The sequence below is a fragment of the Bos grunniens genome, chromosome 12 (genome assembly GCF_055505025.1).
Source record: "Bos grunniens cultivar Pamir isolate PY7600 chromosome 12, Bosgru_T2T1.0, whole genome shotgun sequence".
Lineage (NCBI taxonomy): Eukaryota > Metazoa > Chordata > Mammalia > Artiodactyla > Bovidae > Bos > Bos grunniens.
In genome coordinates this window covers 72,441,040-72,465,425 of record NC_141176.1, presented here as the reverse complement: position 1 = coordinate 72,465,425, position 24,386 = coordinate 72,441,040, and the positions used below count along the sequence as shown (strand labels likewise).

The 24,386-nt window shown below is 38.5% G+C and overlaps 1 long non-coding RNA gene across 1 annotated transcript; it reads right to left on the bottom strand.

Annotated features, from left to right (window-relative positions):
* Positions 1-92: 92 nt before the first annotated feature.
* On the bottom strand, positions 93-20,493 carry LOC147361885 (uncharacterized). Its single transcript, XR_015137693.1, has 4 exons — positions 20,338-20,493; positions 10,656-10,745; positions 645-817; positions 93-208 (listed from the first exon to the last, which is right to left on the bottom strand). It is a non-coding gene; the product is annotated as an uncharacterized LOC147361885 (long non-coding RNA).
* Between the last annotated feature and the right edge of the window lie 3,893 nt (positions 20,494-24,386).

Sequence of the window (24,386 nt, the reverse complement as noted above, 5' to 3'; positions counted from 1 at the left end):
TTACATTACTGGGGGTTCCTATCAAGTTTTACAAGGAAAGATAGATTGAGAAATTGAACATAAATGAATACAACTAAAACGGTGAAGGTTTTACCGATATCCGTTGACAGTCAATGATGTTGCTCAATCTGTGTGTGATGGTCAGCACAGTGCACTGGGCAAATTTCTCATGAATTTTTTTTTTTTTTTTTGTATTAACTCATCAGTTCTAGAATCAAAGAAATTGGTTTAGTTCAGTAAAGACAGGAAAAGCAGAATTAAGACTTAAAAATATCATGATACCTTTATGTTTGTTTTTTTTTTTTAATCAATACCTTAACATATAATCTTGTTCCTAAAAAACTAAGTATAAAAAGTCTATTTAAAAATTAACTGTTTTTCATAAAATGACGGAAAATAGTCTTCCCTTAAAATTGCTTAAAACTATGAGTTGGATTTAGGAATCTAGCTCTCAGGATGCCTCAAAACAACATTAACCCCTTATAACAAGTCTTAGTTTTTCCTTTGTTTTCTGGAATTAATATTACCAAGAGATACCATGGGGCCAAGAGAACACTTAGAAACATTTCTAAGAATCACTAAATGTTTTCCATTTACCACATTTAGAAATCAGATTTAAGGTTTCCTGGGCCCCAGCTCCGTACCTTGGATCCACGTTTGATGTGGCTTTGTCAATAATCAATATCTGATTTTTCTTGAGAATAGCCCTGGCAAGGCACACCAGTTGTCTCTGTCCAACACTGAAGTTCAATCCAGATTCTGCTAATTCAGTATTCATTTTACTAGGAAGATGTTCGATGGTGTCTTTAAGTTGCACCTGTGGATACAGAAAGAATGACATTTCCTAAGCAAACTGCTACTGATGCAGACAAACCTCTTACACATTAGAACTCTGATGTCATCAGGACTTCTTTATTTATCATACATGTACAGCCAGGTGATAGGGAGAGCTCTTTCTAAAGAGCATTCACTGAGAAAGATGGTGGGGTCAAGTCAGGACAGAAAGATCTCAGTGTCCCTCATCCCTGCCACAGGACAGCCTCAAGAAACCAAACCTAGGGATTAATTAAGGAAGCCTCTCAAAAAATGAAGCTATTTCTCCCAGTGTGGTTTAAACAGGAAAGTTAAAACAATCTTTATGTTTGAGTCAAGTTTCCCAAAGTTCATTTTGCATAGGAGTTGGTGCACTAAGGAAAAACTTCAAAAAATTTTTACAATAATTCTTTTTCTCTGAAGATATAATCTTACCAGCACTTTACCATGTGATGAAGTTTAAAATACACAAATTCAAACAATGGCAAACTGCACCTTATACATCAGTAATACTGGAACCTGCTCTGGTGATGGTTCTTTCCCAAGTTTAATTCTATAAATAGTGGGCCAATCAAGTGCATTTTTTTAGTGTCATAAATGTCTTGCAGTGAGTGAATGAAAACTCATGAAAAACAAGACACAACATCTTATTTCCCCCAGAGTATGGATATAGATGATGTTTATATTAATCTATCTTCATAAAATTGTATTCATAAGATTAGAAAAAACAAACTTTAACTGCCAAAGATAATCTGAAAGTACATTTGGTGGTAGGGGTCAGTTCAATAAATATTTGCTTTGGAAAAATATAGAGCAAGAACAAAACTAAGGCTATACTTGAAGAACAAAGAAAGCATACACTTCAAATTAAGAGACCAACAGATTGATGAGTGATGGCTGACAAGTTATCTGACACATTACAATGTCAGATAACAACATACCAAGGGTGAGTGAGCAGTTTTCATTTTTCAGGTATCCTAAGTGCTGAAGCACGTCTATAAATGTGAACCTGAATTGTGCTCCTGATGGAGTCCAATCCCATGAAAGGGGAATTCTGAATTAAGATTAAATATAGTATTGTTATGTAGCATTAACATGAAAAGTACACAAAATCTAAAGGGTAAGATTTGGATTGTGGTGCAAGTGGTTGGATTTGCTTAAGACTGACATCCTGACTCACACTTGCCTCTGACTTGGATGACATCTAATCATTAATTTCATTTTATACTTTTCTTCAAGTTTGTCCATATCTACTTCATGAAGAAAAAAGGTTGTGAGGGGAAATGTTTTTCAGAAAATTCTGTTTTTTGAGACTGGCTTCATTTATAAGTCAGGGATGGTTATGAGAATATATGAATATAAAAGCCGTCTGTAGTGTAATGACAAAATCAATTTATACTCAAGTATTAAGAAGGACAATAGAGGCAGAGACAATAATAAGTAGGAGTTACAACTAGAGAATCTGAAAACATATTAGATAATAGTATAATATTACTATGAAATTTATTGATTGAGATAACTGTGTTAGGGCATATAAAAGAATGTTCTTGTTCTTACAAGGTGTACATTTATGTATTTCAAGGTGAAATCCAACTTTTAATAAACATTTCTACAACTTACTAACAATTCAGCAAAATATAGATTATAGAAGAGATGGAGAAAACATGGGAAGACACTAACAGCTGATGAATCAGGTGAAGGTGTGTATGTGTTCATATTCCTTCCATACTATTCCTTTCAGGTTCCTGTGACTTGAAAATTTAAAAACAAAAAATTGGAGACTTGGGACTCCCTGGTGGTCCAGTGGTTAAGAACGCATATATATGGAATTTAGAAAGATGGTAACAATAACCCTGTATACGAGACAGCAAAAGAGACACTGATGTATAGAACAGTCTTTTGGACTCTGTGGGGGAGGGAGAGGGTGGGATGATTTGGGAGAATGGCATTGAAACATGTATAATATCATATATGAAACTACTTGCCAGTCCAGGTTCGATGCACAATACTGGCTGCTTGGGGCTTGTGCACTGGGACGACAAAGAGGGATGGTATGGGGAGGGAGGAGGGAGGAGGGTTCAGGATGGGGAACACGTGTATACCTGTGTTGGATTCATGTTGATATATGGCAAAACCAATACAATATTGTAAAGTTAAAAAATAAAATAAAATAAAAAAAACTCCACCTGCCAATGAAGAAGACATGGGTTTCTTCCCTGGTTCAGGAAGATCCCGCACATGGCATGAGGCAAGAAAACCCACGTGCCACAACTACTGAGCCCACACTCTAGAGCCCACAGGCTGCAACTCTTGAGTCTGCAGACCACAGTACTGAAGCCCGTGCGCTCCAGAGTCCACGTGCCACAACAGGAGAAGCCATGTCAGTGAGAAGCCATGCACTGTAATGAAGAGTAGCCCCTGTTTGCCACAACTAGAGAAAGCCTGCAAGCAGCAATGAGGAACCAGCACAGGAAAAAAAAAAAAAGAAAGGAGGCTTGAAGCCAGAGATCTTGGGCATAAGTCCTGCCTGACTCTGCCAACTGGGCAAGTTACTAAACTTACTCGACTAAATTCTAAGACTGTAATATCATAATTATAGAGATGGGTACCTCCTAACATTGGTAGAGTATAAAATGAATCAGTACATGTAGAATTTATGACAGATCAATAGATATTGTCCAATATTAATAATGCTGTCAGCTAGCCTCTCTTCATGTTCTGCTCCATTTTCCTCCTTTGCCTGTATCAGCACTGAGAACTTGTTACATATGCACTGGCTTGTTTTTCATCTTCTCCAAGACAATTTAAGGTCCAAAAGGGCAGAGACTTTGTCTTTTGATGATTGTGTTAGCCCCAGAATCTGCAACACTGCCAATCTGCAACACTAACAAGCTCTCAGGAGATATTTGTTGGCTGTATGAATGAAGACGTAAGTGGATCTCATCGTGTAGCATATCTGTTCCTATAAATTAGAAAATAAATCCACATAGATAAATAATTTACATATAACACTACTTTCTCATTAAGTGTAAATGTAAAAGGAATATATTCTTATAACAATTATCTGGCTGCAAGATATCACAACATCATACTTTAAACAGTGGAAAGCACTGAAAAGGTTATGATTTAAGGAAAATGGAGTAAATAATACTATTCAAAACTAGACATCTCAGTACAGAATCCTTCAGACTGCTTTTGAGTTTTGGAAAATAATATAGCAAAATTCAAAAATAATACACTGAAATTGAAGGTACCCTATTTCTTTAACCATAAACATTTTCAATGTAACCTACTACATGTACTGAATCTACCAACCAGGCAACAACACCCCTCACAGGAGGTCAACACAGAAGTCAGATGGTTTCCATGTTTTGTGGAACCTTCTTACTTTTCAAAAAGAAAGGCTGGTATGGGCTGGAAGGAAATGCTGAAATGCAATCAACAGATGGGGAAGAACTTTTACTAGACCAGGACTGGCAGTAAAAAAAAAAGGGAGAGCCCGCTCACCTAACAGAAGGCCCAGGAAATGGACATGTGACCTGTCTCCACCACAAGGACTGAACCACATGGTTCCTGATGCACAGGCTGCCAATGCCCAGATTTTTGTGTCTTGGTTTCCTATGTGATGAGACACACTTCTGTCCAAACAGAGATACTATCAATATTGAATATTTGACTGCCTGATTTCTTCCCCAGTTTTGACAGGACATCTGCTAATGCTGCTGCTAAGTCGTTTCAGTCGTGTCCAACTCTGTGCGACCCCATAGACAGCAGCCCATCAGGCTCCCCCATCCCTGGGATTCCCCAGGCAAGAACACTGGAGTGGGTTGCCATTTCCTTCTCCAATGCATGAAAGTGAAAAGTGAAAGTGAAGTTGCTCAGTTGTGTCCAACTCTTAGTGAACCCACGGACAGACCATGTGCTTAATTTCACATCCCAGAATCTAAGGTGTTTTTTTTTTTTTTTTTTTTAACAGAAGCAACACATTGGTGATTCATTTCAAGAGGTTTATCTACTATGCTCTTTTAACCTTTGAGTGATAAAGTACTTCATCTTCAGGTACATTTATATTATATGTGTGGTTCTGCTTCTGCTCTTTAGTGCCCCAATCAACACTAATTTCCTCTCTAAGGAGGAAGGAGGAGGAAATAGAACTAGAGGACTTTAAAAGAGGAAAATATAGTGGTTCCCTCCTACTCACTCTCAGGCCACCTCTGTGAGTTTGGGTTCACATGTCCAGTTTGGCATAATTTATGCCAGGAGCCAGCACGGGAGTTCCTACCCATGACAAGGCCATGTGGGCAAGCCCTGACGGGCAAGGCGAGTCAGGGCTTGAGGACCCCCCCTGGATCTGCCTGAGCATCTACCCCAAAACCAGAATCTGTCTGTTTTACTATTTTATGACTTTTTCCAACTCCTCTGACATTAACAGGGGGCTATCCCCTACCACCTTTCTTTGAAGATAATCAAGTTAGAGCTCTAGTTAATTAGCCTCTTGGGCATAATAGGAGTGTTTTAATCCAAACCTCTCAGATGGCTCTCTAACTTGCCTGACAGGTTTATCCGGACTCCTACAGCTATAGCTACGCATACAATTGTTTACAGTCTCCCAACCTTGAGAGGCACGGGAAGCTTAAGACATTCAAATAGTATAGAGCCTCTCAGAGAGTTAAAAATTGTTAAAATAGAACTAGTAGAGATTTCATTGTTGAGCCAATGCTTGCTGCCAAGTTTCCACATCTCCTGTATTGTATCTTTGGAAGTATATTAATTAATATAGTTGGTATATAGAAAAAATAAGTAATGGCCTTGGTGCTAACAACTTTGACCCTTAAGGTAATAAATTTTTTCCTTGTTGTAAACCCACTGTACCTCTGCCCTATAGAAATGCAACTTTATCTAACACCTTCGGAGGATGGCGCCAAACTTTAAAATAATTACTCTTAGAGAAAATAAGTCTTATCAGAGTCATAAAATGTTAACAGGCTTTCTGGCCAGAAGATGATGTAAATCACATAAACCATTTGTATGCAATAAGTTTGCAGAAAAGAAAGCCTAGTCTCGATAAGGATCAAAGACTGCTGACTTTGCATGATTTTATTACCTTCTATGCACAACTGGAATCAAGCTTGCCAGGAGAAATATCAATAACCTCAGATATGCAGACAACACCACCCTTATGGCAGAAAGTGAAGAACTAAAGAGCCTCTTGATGAAAGTGAAAGTGGAGAGTGAAAAAGTTGGCTTAAAGCTCAACATTCAGAAAACGAAGATCATGGCATCCGGTCCCACTACTTCATGGGAAATAGATGGGGAAACAGTGGAAACAGTGTCAGACTTTATTTTTCTGGGCTCCAAAATCATTACAGATGGTGACTGCAGCCATGGAATTAAAAGACGCTTACTCCCTGGAAGGAAAGTTATGACCAACCTAGATAGCATATTCAAAAGCAGAGACATTACTTTGCCAACAAAGGTTCGTCTAGTCAAGGCTATGGTTTTTCCTGTGGTCATGTATGGATGTGAGAGTTGGATTGTGAAGAAGGCTGAGCACCGAAGAATTGAGGCTTTTGAACCGTGGTGTTGGAGAAGACTCTTGAGAGTCCCTTGGACTGCAAGGAGATCCAACCAATCCATTCTGAAGGAGATCATCCCTGGATTTCTTTGGAAGGAATGATGCTAAAGCTGAAACTCCAGTACTTTGGCCACCTCATGCGAAGAGTTGACTCATTGGAAAAGACTCTGATGCTGGGGGGGATTGGGGGCAGGAGGAGAAGGGGACGACAGAGGATCAGATGGCTAGATGGCATCGCTGACTCGATGGGTGTGAGTCTGAGTGAACTCCGGGAGTTGGTGATGGACAGGGAGGCCTGGTGTGCTGCGATTCATGGGGTCGCAAAGAGTCGGACACGACTGAGTGACTGATCTGATCTGATCTGATGCACAACTTAAGGTATATAAGCTCCCTTTGAAAATAAAGCTATGGGCCTTGTTCAAAGCTTAGTCTCCCCGTGTCGTTCTTGTTTCCTTTTCTCTCCTTTTCTTCTCTGTTCTTCCTTCAGGGTGACTGACTTGGAGCGTGGGGGCTCTCTGAGACCACTTACTTGCCTGGGCTTCTAAGACCCACTCGAGAAGGTGCCAAAGGTGGGCACCTTCTGCTATGTGAGAGGGCGCCTGCGGCCTCCATGGTCAGTGCAAACCTGGTGTCACAGGTTTTATTGGCTTTCCGCTTAAACCAGTTAGTTCACCTCTGTCTCTTTCTCCTTTTATCTATCCTTAATCGCCAATGCTGTCCTCCCGAGGGAATCCCTGGATCCAACTGGGGCTGGACCCCGATAAATTTACAAACTAAAAACTAGGGTTTTGAATTCACTTAAAAACTGGTCTTATTGATTTAGTGATCACCTCTTAGAGTGACAGGCTTTCCAGGTGGTGCAGTGGTTATGAATCCTCCTGTCAAATGCAGGAGATGCAAGAGATGCAGGTTCGATTCCTGGTTTGGGACGATCCCCTGGAGGAGGAAACAGCAACCCACTCCAGTATTTCTTGCCTGAAAAACTCCATGGACAGACCAGTCTGGCAGGCTATAGTTCCACAGAGGGTCACAGTGTCAGACACAACTGAGCATGCACACGCGCACACTTAGAGTGATAGATCACCCCCTTATTCTATTTCTTTGGGAATTTTTCTTTATCACATCTGTGTGTTTTTCAATGAAAGATTTGGTAGGCTTTCTTTAAAACAGTCATAAAGAAGCAGTTCCTAGAGAAACACAGCGATGGAATGATTTCTTTAAGTGATATTACCAAAGTTAACAGGGTCAATTCCACAAGCAATACATGGAAACCACATACTTCACTTTTGAAATAAACTCACATCTATTTCTTTTTATAGAAAGCTCCAAATGTAGTTTAAATAAAGGTAGATCTTAGTATTATCTACCCTTTCTACCACTTCATCATTTTTAGAATTTAGATAAATGTTACCTCTCTGTCCATGGAACAATGTGTTCTAAACTTCTAGAGTAATTTTTCTATCTGAGAATCTGTGAAAAAATATATCAGCTGGGAAACAAATAGAAAAATAATTTACCAGTACTTCCAGTTTTTTTTAAGATGTCATAATTTCATTATTAAATCTATTCTGTGAATTCAAGATCAACAGATCAACCTATTTTTTATTACATTTGACGGTGAACTGCTCTTCCCTCTTCTCTTCTAGAATTTCACTATAGACTCGCAAACTTAAATGAAATCAGAGGTGCACTGCTTTTTGGGCAGGAGAAGGTAAAGCAATTGACCCAATTTAGGAAAACAAAATCCCCATGTTTCTGGAAAGCCAGGTGGGTGGGTAAAGACTCAGTGCTGACATCCTTCAGAAACCAGAATTACTGGATGGAAATTGTAAGACCTCCAAATCTGCCTGCTCACAGTCAAGGCTCATCCACACATTATAGACTTCAGAGTTTCCTGAAACGGTAACACTAAATGACACACACATCAATTCAAAACAACATGAACAATCACTCAGATTTGTATAACCAAAAAAACTATTTAAAGAACTATGACACACTTTTCTGAACTTTTGTTTCCTCTAGGTTTTATTGTGTCTGGTCTTATATTTAGTTCTTTAATCCATTTTGAGTTTGTTTTTGTATATGGTATTAGGGAGTGTCCTAATTTCACTCTTTACATGTAGCCGTCCACTTTTCCCAGCACCACTCACTGAAGAGATGTCTTTTCTCCGTTCTATATTCTGCCTCCTTTGTTATAGTTTACGTGACCACAGGTATGTGAGTTTATCTCTGGGCTTTCTATATTGTTTCATTGATCTGTATTTCTAATTTATGTGCCAAATACCATACCATCTTGATTACTGTAGTTCTGCATTGAGTTTGTCAAAAAATTCATTTGGGTTTTTCTGTAACATCTTATGTAATGAACTTTTTGGCCAACTCAGTAATGTAGCCTGCAGTCAATGAACCTAATTTCCCCAGTTTCATTTTTTTCTTTCTTAAGATTGCTTTGGCTATTTGGTATCTTTTGTGTTTCCATACAAATTATAAAAATTTAAGCCCTGTGTCATCCCAGTGCACCAGCCCCAAGCATCCTGCATCCTGCATTAAACCTGGACTGGTGATTCGTCTCTTATATGATATTTTACATGTTTCAATGCCGTTTTCCCAAATCATCCCACCCCAGAGGGATGGTACGGGGACGGAGGTGGGAGGGGGGTTCAGGATGGGGAATACACGTACACCCGTGGCAGATTCATGTTGATGTATGGCAAAACCAATACAATATTGTAAAGTAATTAGCCTCCAATTAAAATAAATAAATTTAAATTAAAAAAAATTAAGCCCTAATTCTATGAAAAATACCATTGGTAATTTGACAGGGATTGTACTGAATCTGTAGATTCTTGGGTAGTATAGTCATTTTCACAATATTGATTCTTCAAATCCAACAACATGATATATCCCTCAATCTGTTTGTGTAATCTTTGCTTTCCTTTATCAGTATCTTACAGTTTTCTGAGTACTGGTCTTTGCCTCCTTAGGCAGGTTTATTCTTAGATATTTTATTCTTTTTTTGTTGCAATGGTAATGGGACTGTTTCCTAATTTCTCTTTCTGATCTTTCATTGTTAGTGTATAGGAATGTACGCGCTTACTTTTTAAAAGCAAAAGACTGAGCTAGGTCTTATATGAGAAATTCAAAGACTGTCTACAGTTTAGAAGTCTAGAGTTTCTGCCATCAGTAGAATCAATTTGTAAAATGAGTGCAAATACACAAAATAATTTGCATTAGATACTAAAACCAACAGCAAGTTAATAGTCAAAAATGTTTCATGCCAAGGTAAGGAAATTCAAAGAAGTAGGGCAAGATAAAACATGATACAAATGACAGAAAATTCTCTAGAAATGAACCTCTCCATACAAAAGCTTAGCAAATTCTCCAGGGTTCTGTTACCTGCATTCATGCTGCAGCATTAAAATGACATAATCACCAATAAATAACCATTCTCACATTCCAGGGCTTCCCTGGTGGCTCAGACAGTAAAGAATCTGCCTGCAATGTGGGAGACTCAGGTTCGATCCCTGGGTTGGGGAGATCCCCTGGAGGATGGAATGGCTACTCACTCCAGTATTCTTGCCTGGAGAATTCCATGGACAGAGCAGCCTGGCAGATTACAGTCTGTGGGATCGCAAAAGTCAGACATGACTGCGCAAATCTCTGGCTTCTGTCTTCTTCTCACCTTCCAACTCTATAACATACTTTTATAAACACTTAACTATGAAACTTCCTCATTTTATTGGTCTGATCTCATTAACATCTTTCAGTTAATAATGAAAAATGACTCATCTCCACTTAATAGATATTTGCTAGGACCAGAGGAATAAAATGAACACTGGAGAGTAATTAGGTCAATTATATCACTAGATCACAAGTAGAACTTGATCCCATAGCTTTAACATCTAATTTAGAGCTCTGCTAAGGACGGGGGAGCCTGGTGGGCTGCCGTCTATGGGGTCGCACAGAGTCGGACACGACTGAAGCGACTTAGCAGCAGCAGCAGCAGCAAGGACAAGATAATGTGCTCTCCTTCAGGGTTTAAGGAAAAAGCTAAGATGGAAACACTGTATTATATTGTTGGTTTTCATCATCATCAATTAACAAACATTTTAAGTGCACACATGTCATCAATGTTCTTCTAGGAGGTAAACAAAGTCAGTTAAACTATTAAGCTTCTGTTAATTACCTGCAATGCTCTAAATGTACACTTTTACACACATGGATACTGATGCTAACAAGTTAATTACATTTAATATTAATAAATTACCTCTTCTAAGGCATTCCACAGTTCCTCATCTGTATGTTCGTTAAAAGGATCCAGGTTATTCCTCATTGTTCCAGTGAATAAAACAGGTTCCTAAATACCCCAAAATAGTGAATGTTATTACCTTAACCTCTTTTCATTATATCCCAATGCCTAGAGAACAGAATTAAAATATAAAATATCAAAATTCACTGTAATTATTAATAATAATGTTGGAAATGTATGGTTAGAAAACATCATAAAATAATTTTCCATGTACAAAGTATGCTACAAAATATCCTCCAGGCTACTGAACATTAACAGAAGAAGAAAGTGTAGGAGAAGCTTTTTATCTTAAGAAAAAACCTGAAGAGAAAGGAGGATTTGATTTTTTTTTTTTAATGCCATCCTGGGAATATTTGCTTAAGCACACACATGCAAACTGAGGATATGATTATTTGAGAAATTTTATATCAAGATCTACATAAATTAGTTGTCAATCCTAGTGTGACTGGGAAATATCAATAGCATGATTAGTTGAAGTCTGTGCCTCAAAGGAAAACCATTATATATTTAAACAGTGGCACTGAAGAACAAACTAGGCTCTTTTCTCCACTGGTCAAACAGTCTTCTAAGATATGGAATCTCTCCATTTGTGTGAAAGGAACATCCTCACATGTGCAATGAGAAGTCAGCTCCTGGGGTCTGCAGCAACTCTGTCCATGCAAAGATCTCCTCGGATTCTGCATCAACCTGATCCCCACGTTCTCTCACATGTGTGTCAGGATGACCTGCCTCACAGAACCTTGTTATTAACTCCAAGGTCAGGATGACCTGAAACCCATTATGACCTGGGTCATAATAAAATTATTTAAATAACTTTTCCTAATCTACTTTTGGAGGAGCCACAAGTAAATTACCCTAGAAATATGTGTCCTTCCAAGATTCAAGAGAGAATCCTATACATAAGCTCATGTAGACTTTTATTTACATTTTCTTCTGGAAGGCTCTAGTAAGCCATGCCACAAGAATATGAGCAGCAGAGAAGAGTCCAACACGCTCCTTTCAGTGAAGGGGGCAGAACAAGGGGAGGCACACGTGTGGGAACAAGAGGAGACCTGACGCTTCCACAGTGTCCGGAACTGCTCGGAATCCCCACATTCAAATCCCGTCTGGCCTTGGGGCTGGACTTTCCTCCTCACTTCACAAAAGCCTGAGAAGATGAAGAAGACAGACATTTCTTTTCCCTAGTCATGAAGAAGAATGACACTGAGACAGCCTCCTGTACCTTCTTTCAAATTTGTCTCTGTTTTAAGTCTGGTGAGAGACAAATGAATGCAGAAGACTCAGGGTGTGCCACGAAAAAATGTGTATCACTAAATAAAATTCAAAATTAAAAAGACATTATAAAAGGAACTTTATTTGCACAAAGTTGACTAAGTGGCCAATATGCCTCCAAAGCAGTGAAATCACTGGTCATACATTTCAAAATGATTACTGAACTGAAAAATCCTGAGACCCAAATTTAAGGTCTCCCTTAAAACTCTTGAATTTAGGATCAAAGAATAAACAACCATCTGTGCAATGGTAAGAGTTCCTTGTTAGGGGAATAATGATCATTCTATTTCAGATTTTCACAAAACTCTTTTATTCTTTTGAATTATCAACCCTAAGATTCCAACATGCAGGCAATTTCTCATCCTTCAGCTGTTTCCATGAGGTTAAAACAGATGACACGGCCAGGCAAGGGGAGACTGCTCCCCTATATTCCTCTTTTCTCCATCTTCACTTCATTTTCCAGATCCTTTCAGATAAGCAGCTACTCTCTAAATATAATCTCAGTTGTTGTTCTTTCTGGGAAACATACTTAACTACTTCAGATCCTCAGCACAAAGGATGAACATACATCACCTACGTGTCCTGTTCAAGGAAATTACTTAGGAAGAGCCTTCATCTTTGCTTATGCCTGAAATTTTGAACACAAATTAAGGAGTACCTTCTTAAAAACACAGTATTCATCTTTGAAAGTTTCCCCCTAAGACGGATGGTCTATGTCTCCACTCCCCTGTCTCTGCTCCTACCCAAGTCCTTACTGCTATCCCATATCCCCCAATTCTGATCTGTTCTGTGGGGCCAGCAGGATATTGGGATGAGCCTGGGAGAGAGAGAAAGAGGACCCCGGCAGCTCACTGCTGCTCCAAGGATCACAGGAAGCAGGAAGCCAGGAAAGATGATGCGAGTTCATTATCTGAGTGGCTCACCCGAGTGGGACAACTCAAAGAAACAGCACTGAGCTCCCCTTCTGCAGAGTCTGCTCTCAGCTTCCCAGGTTCCCTAAATCAGGGTGTTCAGACACAAACATCACTGCTTCCCTCTCATTTGGGGGGAAGAGAGATTTAAGTTTTTTGCACTTAGACAACTTAACTTCAAGTAACCAAACCAACAGACTTTCTTTACCTCTGAGCCAGAAAGACATTGTAAAGACAAAGGACTCTTGGTTGGAGAGGGTAAGATTTTGAGTATGTTCTCCTGACACTTACCAGCCCAAGACACCTAAATAAATAAGCCCATTTCAAAACTGATGCTGTCCAAATAAGGAACGGGGCAGTAGGATTAGTATCTTCTGGCTTTGCTCCATACTTATTCACTTTCATTATGGTTTGGGCAATCCTTTCAAGTGCGATGGTAGGAAAAATTCAGTAAAATATCTGATGAGAACATCATTCAGTTCAATTAACATTTGTTGATAAAAATAAATTTGGAGTCAGATAATTTTCAGTTCTGATTTTTCTGCACATTAGTTAGTAGACTTGAGATAAATTCTTAACCTTCCCAAGATTTACTGGAAACTGGGGTTAGCCTTGCAGGGCTGCTCTGAGAATCTGGAATAACAGTGAAGCTCCTGGTGTGATACTAACATGGACCAGGAGCCAAGCCCAACATGGAGACACTGAGGGGCGGTGTTTGTAAAACTGCAGGTGCAACCAATGGATCGGGAAATCGGCTTTGTGCCTCATGACCATCATTTTGTCATTTATATGAACTAGAATAGAACTGGTATCCCAGAAAATATCAGAGCACAGAGCAAGAGTAACGTTATTTGTGAAATTTTTGTTTCTCTGTGTGTGTGTATGCACACGCAGGCACATGAATCATGATACAAATCAGTTGTATATGGACCACACTCAACAAGCACTTGAAGTCGCAAGCAGAGTAACTTACTCCCCAGGCTCTGGAGCTGGGAATCTTTTTAAATTTGAATCCGATTAGTATATTTTGGCGGAGAAGGCAATGGCACCCCACTCCAGTACTTTTGCCTAGAAAATCCCATGGACAGAGGAGCCTGGTAGGCTGCAGTCCATGGGTTTGCTAGAGTCAGACACGACTTCACTTTCATTTTCACTTTCATGCATTGGAGAAGGAAATGGCAACCCACTCCAGTGTTCTTGTCTGGAGAATCCCAGGGACAGGGGAGCCTGGTGGGCTGCCGTCTCTGGGGTCGCACAGAGTCAGACATGACTGAAGTGACTTAGCAGCAGCAGCAGCAGCAGTATATTTTGGAAATTAATACCTTGTTGGTTGCAACATTTGCAAATATTTTATTTCATTCCATAGGTTGTCATTTCAGTTTTATGTATGGTTTCCTTTGTGCTGCAAATTCTTTTAAGTTTAACTAGGTCCCCTTTATTTTTGCTTTTGTTTCCATGACTTTAGGGGACAAATCCAAGAACATACTGCTGTGATTTATGTCAAAGAATATTCTGTTTTCCTCTAGGATCTTGTCTTACAACTGTTTAGGTCTTTCATTTATTTTTACTTTATTTTTGTCTATAATATTAGAGAATGTTCTAATTTCATTCTTTTACATATAGTTGTCCAGATTTCCCAGCACTATCTATTGAAGAGACTGTCTTTTATCCATTACATATTCTTACTATTTTTGTCTTTCATTAATTGACCATAATTGCATGGGTTTATATCTGGGTTTTTTATCCTGTTCCAATAATCCATGTGTCTGGTTTCTGTGACAGTAACATACTTTTTCATTACTGTGTCTCTGTAGGATAGTCTGAAGTCAGAGACTATGATTCCTCCAGGTGTGTTCTTCTTTCTCAAGATGGTTTTGACTATTTGAGGTCTTTTCTGTTTCTGAATAAATTTAAAAAAAATTCTTTTTTGTTCTAGTCCTGTGAAAAATGCCATTGGTAATTTGATAGGGATTGCACTGAATCTGTAAATTTCCTTGGATAGTATGGTCATTTTTAACAATATTGATTCTTTTGATCTAAGAACACTATATATCTTTCCATCTGTTTGTGTTGTCTTCAATTTCTTTCATCAGCATCTTATACTTTTTGAACTACAGGTCTTTTGCCTTCTTAGGTAGGTTTATTCCTGGTTATTCCTAGCATTGTTTTTCATGATGGCCAATGAGACTGCTTCCATAATTTCTCCTTCTGATACTTTGTTTTTAGTCTATATAAATGCAAGAAACACCTGTATATACAACAGCTTATACAGCTCAAAATCAAAGACACAAACAACCCAATCAAAAAATGGGCCGAAGACCTTAATAGACATTCCTCCAAAGAAAAATACAGATGGCCAAAAGTCATATGAAAAGATACTCAACATCACTAATTATTAGAGAAATGCAGATCAAAACTACAATGAGGTAGGACTTTACACTAATCAGAATGGCTATCATTAAAAAGTATACAAATAATAAATGCTGGAGAGTGTGTGAAGAAAAGGATAGCTTCCTACACTGTCGGTGGGGATGTAACCTGGTGCAGCTATTACAGAAAACAATGCGGAGGTTCCTTAAAAAGCAGAAAAAGAGTTCCCATGTGATTCAGCAACTCTAATCCTCAGTGTATATCCGGAAAAGACACCCTTATTCAAATGATACATGCACCCGAATATTCACAGCAGAAGTAGTTAACAATAGCCAATATATGTCCATGGACAGATGAATGGATAAAGAAGATGTCGGGTATGCACACACATGCACACACACAATGGAATATTATCAGCCATAAAAAAGAATGAAATAATGCCACTGGCAGCAACAAGGATTGGGACCCAGAGGTTGTCAGACTAAGTGAAATAAGTCTGACAGAGAAAGACAAATATCATATGAGACCATGTGTATATGGAATCTTAAAAAAATTATAGAAATGAACTTATTTACAAACCAGAAATAGGCTCACAGACAGAGAAAAAAATAATGGCTACCAAAGAGAAAAGAGATGCTGCTGCTGCTGCTAAGTCGCTTCAGTCATGTCCAACTCTGTGTGACCCCATAGACGGCAGCCCATCAGGCTCCCCTGTCCCTGGGATTCTCCAGGCAAGAACACTGGAGTGGGTTGCCATTTCCTTCTCCAATGTATGAAAGTGAAAAGTGAAAGTGAAGTCGATAGGGAGGGATAAATTAGAAATCTGGTAATAATAGATACACACTACTATATACAAAAGAGATAATAAGGATCTATTCATAGAACAGGAAACTACACATAATATCTTGCCATAACCTATGATAAAAGGATCTGAAATATATATATATATACACACACATATATAAACACATATATACTGTATATATAAATATATACATATTTATATAAACTTTTATATATATAAATATATATAACTGAACCTCTTTGCTATACAATTTAAACATTGTGAATCAACTATGCTTCAATTTAAAAAAATAAACAGACACATAGAAATTAAGTCCTGATTTTGTCCCTTACTTGATAAGTGGGATAAGCTCCCCATGCCTCATTTTTAAATTTGTTAGGTAAAGATAACAAAAGAATTGTGAGGATTAAGCAGGAATGGTAGGATAAGTGGCTAAGATGTGTTAGTTATTCCACAAATGTTAGGAGTTATCAATACTCATGTAACTTGCCAGGGATTGTAACCAGCTCTAGAATGACAGACATGAGAAATATAGGCTCTGTCATCAAGGAAAGGAAAGAGTATGGGGCAGGCTGAGAAGGCCAGAGGTCTTGGTGTATAAGCAATCAGTAAGTACCAGTGTGTACAAGGTGACAGTCAGGAAAGAAGCTGGTGGGAGGGGAGCCAGAAATCAAAGTACAGAAAATGCTAGTCTGTTTTCTTGGTCTTGGTGGAAAAACATCAGACACATTTCTCTGTTATACTTTTCCTCAAAATTCCTATTGCGTTTTTTTGTTTTTCTTTTTTGTTTCTTTGCCATACTATTTACATTTATAGAAACAACTTAGTTTATATTGTAACAATAAATATAAAGAAAATCACCAAGGATATGAACACATAAGCGGAAACTAAAGAGTAAAGTAACTCCAGAAAGTGTTACTCGTTTTACTTAAGCAGAAATAATACCCAAAGGTCTGTGCCCTGATCCTTAAGAATAATAATAGTTCTTATTGACTGAGCCTTTCTAAGAAACAGACATGGACACAAACATTTCCTCACCTAGTTACATCTTCACAGAAAACCTGTGACAATGATTACCAGACCCAGTGTAAGGACAAGGGCGCTGAAGTTTGGAAGCTGAGTGACATCCTCAAGGCCCCACAGTCGTATGAGGCAGAACAGGAATAAAACTATGGGTCACGTTGACACTCAGTCTACACTCTGAAACATTCTACACCTGTATGACTCCTGAATGGTTTCCTGGGACCCTTTACACACTGCACTTTCTCTCTAGATTCTCTCTCTTTGATCAACCAACATTGAAATCTTGGAGACAAAGGCATATAAAGTGGAACCTACATGGGTACAAGCCTTAGTACTATTTTGTAAGCATGCTGTCTGGAGTGTGCACATAGATCATACTCAAAGGACAGAACCAAAGCATGTTGATCCAAAGGTTTGTTTAGTCTTTGCTCAGATGTGCTTCCAAATATTCTTGGCAGAGCCAAGAATAATCTAATGTTATTTATTTATAGAATTATTTTATATACAAAAGCATACAACATTTTCCTATTGAGAAGCATTAAAACTAATGTAGGTCATGTTTCTAAAGCCTTGCATACAAGGACTTTATAGACATGCCCTTTATTTCTGTTAACTAATCTCACTTGGACATTTCAGAGATGAGTACCATAAAAATATAAAACTTGGGAATCTAAACTCATTTATTTTCTGCTGTAACCACAAGTCATAAATCTAACAGCCAGAAGAAATTTTTAAATATGGGGACTGAATGTGCTAAAAATTTCTTCCCATTTTTCCTGAATGGGAAACCTTTGAATAAAAATTGTTTTTTTATTTACAACATTGTAGTAAAATACACAGAAAATTTACTAGCTTAACAACCTTTAGGTGCACAGTTCAGTCATATTAAATATATTCACATTGTTGTACAGCCATCACCACCTTCCAGCCACAGCCATCCCCACCTTCCAGCCACAGATCTCCTTTCATCTTGCAGAACCGAAAATCTGTACCCATTAAACAGCACCTCATTCCCAGTAGCTCCTGGCATCCACTGTTCTACATCCTGTATCCATGAACTTAGTACTCTAGGTATATCCTTTTAGTAGAATCATATAGTATTTGTCCTTTGTGACTGGTTTATTCCACTTAGTTTAATTTCCTCAAGGTTCATCTGTGTTGTAGCATATGTCAGAATTTCTTCTTTTTTAAGGTGAAATAATATTCCACTATATGTATATGAGAGCTGGACTGTAAAGAAAGCTGATGGCTGAAGAATTGATGCTTTTGAACTGTGGTGTTGGAGAAGATTCTTAAGAGTCCCTTGGTCTGCAAGGAGATCCAACCAGTCCTAAAGGAAATCAGTCCTGAATATTCACTGGAAGGACTGATGTTGAAGCTGAAACTCCAATACTTTGGCCACATGATGTGAAGAGCTTACCCATTGAAAAGACCCTGATGCTGGGAAAGATTGAAGGCAGGAGGAGAAGGGGACAACAGAGGATGAGATGTTTGGATGGCATCCATCACCGACGCAATGGACATGAGTTTGAGTAAACTCCGAGAGTTAGTGATGGACAGGGAGGCCTGGTGTGCTGCAGTCCATGGGGTCGCAAAGAGTTGGACATGGCTGAGCAACTGAACTGAACTCGTGTATATGCACCACACTTTATTTTTTCATCTGTCAATGAATGCTTGGGTGCCTCCGCCTTTTTGCTGTTGAAAATAGTGCTGTTATAACATGCATGTAGAGGTATCTCTTCAAGACCTTTCTTCCAATTCTTTTGGGTTTATACTCTAAAGTAGAATTGCTAGGTCATACGATAATTCTATCTTTAACTTTTCTGAGCAAACACCAACTTTATTTCCATAGTGCACTATTTTACATCCCTATTAGCAATGAACAAGGATTCTAATTTCTCTACATCCTTGCCAACACTTGTCATTCTCTTTCTGTCTTTCTTTTCTTTGATAGTAGACACGTTAAGGGTTGTGATGTGGCATTTCACTATAGTCCAAAAAGAATATCTTGGTTTCAAAGTACTTAAAGAGTAATTCCAGGGATTTTAGAGGCCACGGGGAAGTAGCAACATCTGTACCCAAGCCCACATGCTCCCTCCCTTTGGGTGCCATGTTCTATACGCTTCCTAATAAATAGGCATTTCAGGGCATATTACACCCACATTCCAGGAAGCACGATTGCCTGGCTCATTTTGTCTCATCTCCTCTCTGTTTTTCTCAAGAGGGTATTTTTCTGAGCTTCCTCTTATGGGCAGATGATTATCAAGTATATTAAAAAATTCAAATTATTTTTTTAAAAATCAGTAAGTCTGTCAAAGCAGAGGGCAGGATGGAAGATCAGGACACAGGATCTAGGCTGCCCTGGCTATATACCTGGAGGGTAGTAATTTCTCAGTAAATATTCACAGAAATATGTTGAGTGAATTAACCATAAGGAATGACAGGATACTATGCATATAATCCAGTCTCCAAAACATTCCCTGAAAGTTATACTTCTTTAAGATGCAGGGGAAAAGAAAATAGAATCCAGGAAAAGATGGCCAATTCAATGCTCTCCCATCATAGCAATCACACCTGGATCTATGTGACGCATTTCACACTTCGTCACCTATTTTGTCCTCACAACAGCTTGAGGGCTTGGTACTGTTAGTTACCTTGTAAGACAGATAAAACTGAGGTACATAGAAACAGAATTCTGAGTCTCCTGCTCTACCTCACTATTCTGTACTGCCTCCCTGGTGAAAATTATCACTAATGGATGAATTGTCAAAGTCTCCCCAAAGATCTATATACTCTGGAATTCTCAAAGCTCTACAGTTTCACAGAAAGTTCTCCAAGGAGATAATCACCTTTGAAAAGATGTCATCATTTCCCACAGCAAAATTCCATCTATAAGACACTTAAAAGCCATGTTTCCCTATAGGAACCTCTCTAGCACTAAACAAACCATTTATCCTTTTGTTCTCAGAATTATGTGGTTGTCAATGGATAAAATTGTGGCAAACAAGGAAGACTGAGTCTAGAAATCTATCTCAGTAAGTTATTAAATCATATGCACACAAAACTAAACAAATGAACAAAGAAACAAAACATGGTATCCAATGAAAATGTCTGTTGAAAATACCTGATGCTAAAAATGTGCTCTATTGGGAAAAAAAGGATCAACACTTCCATGTAATTTGAAAAAAAAATCAAATTAAAACCAACTAAACTTAGATACTTTATAAAAAGAACATGTGAGATACTCTGATGTGCATACCTGAGGTGCAACTGGCATTTTCTTCCTTAAATCATGAAGTCCAATGTTGGTTGTCCAGATCCCATCAATCCAAAAGCCACCTTTGGGTTCTGACAATCTAAAAAGAGCAGTGATGAGGGAACTTTTTCCAGCTCCTATTCTTCCCACAATGCCACGCTGTAAAGAGACCAAGTGGGATTAAGAATTAACAGGATATAACAAACCTAGGATAAACCCTGATTGTTGAAGATGAATTTTCAAAGTTCTATTATATATGAAGTGTAGTCTATAATTTCTCAAGCATGGTCTTGGTGACATTTTGGGCTAGATAATTCATTGTTGGGGGTTTAGAAGACTCTCATGTATATTGTAAGATGATTGACAGTAGCCATGAACTCTACCCACTAGATACCAGATGGAGAAGGCAATGGCACCCCACTCCAGTACTGTTGCCCAGAAAATCCCATGGATGGAGGACCCTGGTAGGCTGCAGTCTATGGGGTCGCTAAGAGTCAGACACAACTGAGCGACTTCACTTTCACTTTCCACTTTCATGCATTGGAAAAAGAAATGGCATCCCACTCCAGTGTTCTTGCCTGGAGAATCCCATGGACCGAGAAGCCTGATAGGCTACAGTTCATGGGGTCGCACAGAATCGGACAAGACTGAAGCAATTTAGCAGCAGCAGCAGCAGCAGATACCAGATGCAACCCCCAAATTGTGGCAACCAAAAATGGTAGATATTCACAAATGTCCCTTGTTGAGACCACCATGAACCCAAGCATATATAATAAAAACTCGAGTGACTTTTATGCTTTCTTAAGATGCCATGCATTTTATTCAGATTTCCCTGAAGGAATGCTTAATATGCTGAAAATTGTTTTCTGTGATTATCGCATAATTGTGTGGTATGTTAAAGGGAGAGAAATGTATGCGTGTGTGGTGTATGTGTATACATGTGTATGGATGTGTGTAACTAACATTAGTAACTAAAGCAAGAAGACAACAACAACAACAAAAAAAAATCTGCTGGCAGTGATAAAACAGCAGTCTCCTAAGTGGTGCATAAGAAGTCAGTTTTTAAATTAGCTTTATTCCTACTGCCTGGGTAATTTGACCTTGAGAATTACATAGGTAATTTTACAGCAATGTCAACAAGTCACAAGTGTTATACACAAACAAGTACTCACTTTCTCAGGTATCTTTTAAGAGGAATTATTCTTTGGATGAAACTGGAGCCTATTATACAGAGTAAAGTAAGCCAGAAAGAAAAACACCAATACAGTATACTAACGCATATATATGGAATTTAGAAATATGGTAACGATAACCCTGTATGCAAGACAGCAAAAGAGACACAGATGTATAGAACAGTCTTTTGGACTCTGTGGGAGAGGGAGAGGGTGGGAAGATTTGGGAGAATGTCATTGAAACATGTATAATATCATATATGAAACAAATCGCCAGTCCAGGTTCAATGCATGATACTGGATGCTTGGGGCTGGTGCACTGGGACAACCCAGAGGGATGGTACAAGGAGGGAGGAGGGTTCAGGATGGGGAACATGTGTATACCTGTGGTGGATTTATGTTGATGTATGGCAAAACCAATACAATACTATAAAGTAATTAACCTCCAATTGAAATAAATAAATTCATATTTTAAAAAAAGAAAAATGAAGTCACTTCCTGATATTAAATATCTTAATTATATTCTATCTTGAAACTTCTTAAAATATAAAATGCAGAATCTTAAAAGACAGAGGCCAGTAGACAAAATGCACATAATGAGATCAAAAACCACATAAACAAAATTTGCTCTTTACATGGGACCTTTCATCAGAGCAGTACAAAAGGAATTTTATTAATAATACTTACAGCTGAACCCTGGAAAAATACATGTCAAGTGTCAGTCTATTTATTAAAACCAAAGCAGAGAGAAATTAAGTGACTAACAATAAGATTAAAGAATCTATACAATGCAGGTTAAATGCTGGTAAGGAAAAAAACTGCACATATGGATGTATGCAGAAACTGGCCTTTTTTACCCATGAGTTTGAAAGTGAAAGAAAGTATTAGTCACTCAGTCTTGTCTGACTCTTTGCGACCCCAGAGAATGTAGCCCTCCAGGCTCCTCTGACCATGGCATTCTCCAGGCAAGAACAGTGCAGTGGGTTGCCATTTCCTACACCAGGGGATCTTCCTGACCCAGTGATGAAACCCAGATCTCCTGCCTTGCAGGCAGATTCTTTACCATCTGAGCCACCAGGGAAGCCTAACTGCAAATTCCCTGAAAGAAGCTTTCCAAAAGATGATTTCACCTCTGTTTAGAATCTGGAATTGATGAGAGTGTAAGACATGCTTTCGATCATCTGTAAATCAGTAAAAAAATTTTTTTTCTAATTTTATTTTATTTTTAAACTTTACATAATTGTATTAGTTTTGCCTAATATCAAAATGAATCCGCCACAGGTATACATGTGTTCCCCATCCTGAACCCTCCTCCCTCCTCCCTCCCCATACCATCCCTCTGGGTCGTCCCAGTGCACTAGCCCCAAGCATCCAGTATCGTGCATCGAACCTGGACTGGCAACTCGTTTCTTACATGATATTTTACATGTTTCAATGACATTCTCCCAAATCTTCCCACCCTCTCCCTCTCCCACAGAGTCCAAAAGACTGTTCTATATATCAGTGTCTCTTTTACTGTCTCGTACACCGGGTTATTGTTACCATCTTTCTAAATTCCATATATATGCGTTAATATACTGTATTTATGTTTTTCCTTTTGGCTTACTTCACTCTGTATAATAGGCTCCAGTTTCATCCACCTCATTAGAACTGATTCAAATGTATTCTTTTTAATGGCTGAGTAATACTCCATTGTGTATATGTACCACAGCTTTCTTATCCATTCATCTGCTGATGGACATCTAGGTTGCTTAAATCAGTAAAATTTTAGAACTCATAGCTTTAAAGAAAACAACTAAATCTTTCTAAGCAATATAATCAAAATTCTTGGAACTTTTCATATTTTAATCATATTTTCTGATTTGAATCTCTAAAGTTTCCCATCTTAGTCTGTCAAATCAAACATGGCAATTTAAAGAATTTATCTTTATAGAGATTAAACATAAGAAAAACTGGGTTTAGCTATTTATCTTACAAAGATAATACAATGTCTATTAGATATTTTGTTGTTGTTGTTTAATTGCTCAGTCATGTCTGACTCTTTGCGACTCCATGGAATGCAGCATGCCAGGCTTCTCTGTCCTTCATCATCTCCCAGAGCTTGCTCAAACTCATGTCCATTGAGCTGGTGATGCCATACAACCATCTCATCCTCTGTCATCCCCTTCTCCTCCTGCCTTCAATCTTTCCCAGCATCAGGGTCTTTCCCAATGAATTGGCTCTTCTCAAAAGGTAGGCAAAGTATTGGAGCTTCAGCATAAATTTTTCCAATGAATATTCAGGGTTTATTTTCTTTAGGATTGACTGGTTTGATCTCCTTGCAGTCCAAGGGACTCTCAAGAGTCTTTTCCAACACCACAGATCGAAAGCATCAGTTCTTCGGTGCTCAGCCTTCTTTGTGGTTCCACTCTCACATCCATACATGACTACTGGAAAAACCATAGCTTTGATTATATGGACTTTTGTTGGCAAAGTAATGTCTCTGCTTTTTAATACACTGTCTAGGTTTGTCATAGTTTTTCTCCCAAAGAGCAAGCGTCTTTTAATTTCATGACTGCAGTCACTGACCACAGTGATTTTGGATCCCAAGAAAATAAAGTCTGTCACTGTTTCCATTGTTTCCCCATGTATTTACATGAAGTGATGGGACCTGATGCCATGATCTGAGTTTTCTGAATTTTGAGTTTTAAGCCAGTTTTTTTCATTCTCCTCTTTCGCTTCTATCAAGAGGTTCATTAGTTCTTCGCTTTCTGCCACAAGGGTGGTGTCATCTCCACATCTGAGGTTACTGATATTTCTCACGGAAATCTTGATTCCAGCTTGAGCTTCATCCAGTCCAGCATTTCACATGATGTACTTTGCATATAAGTTCAATAAGCA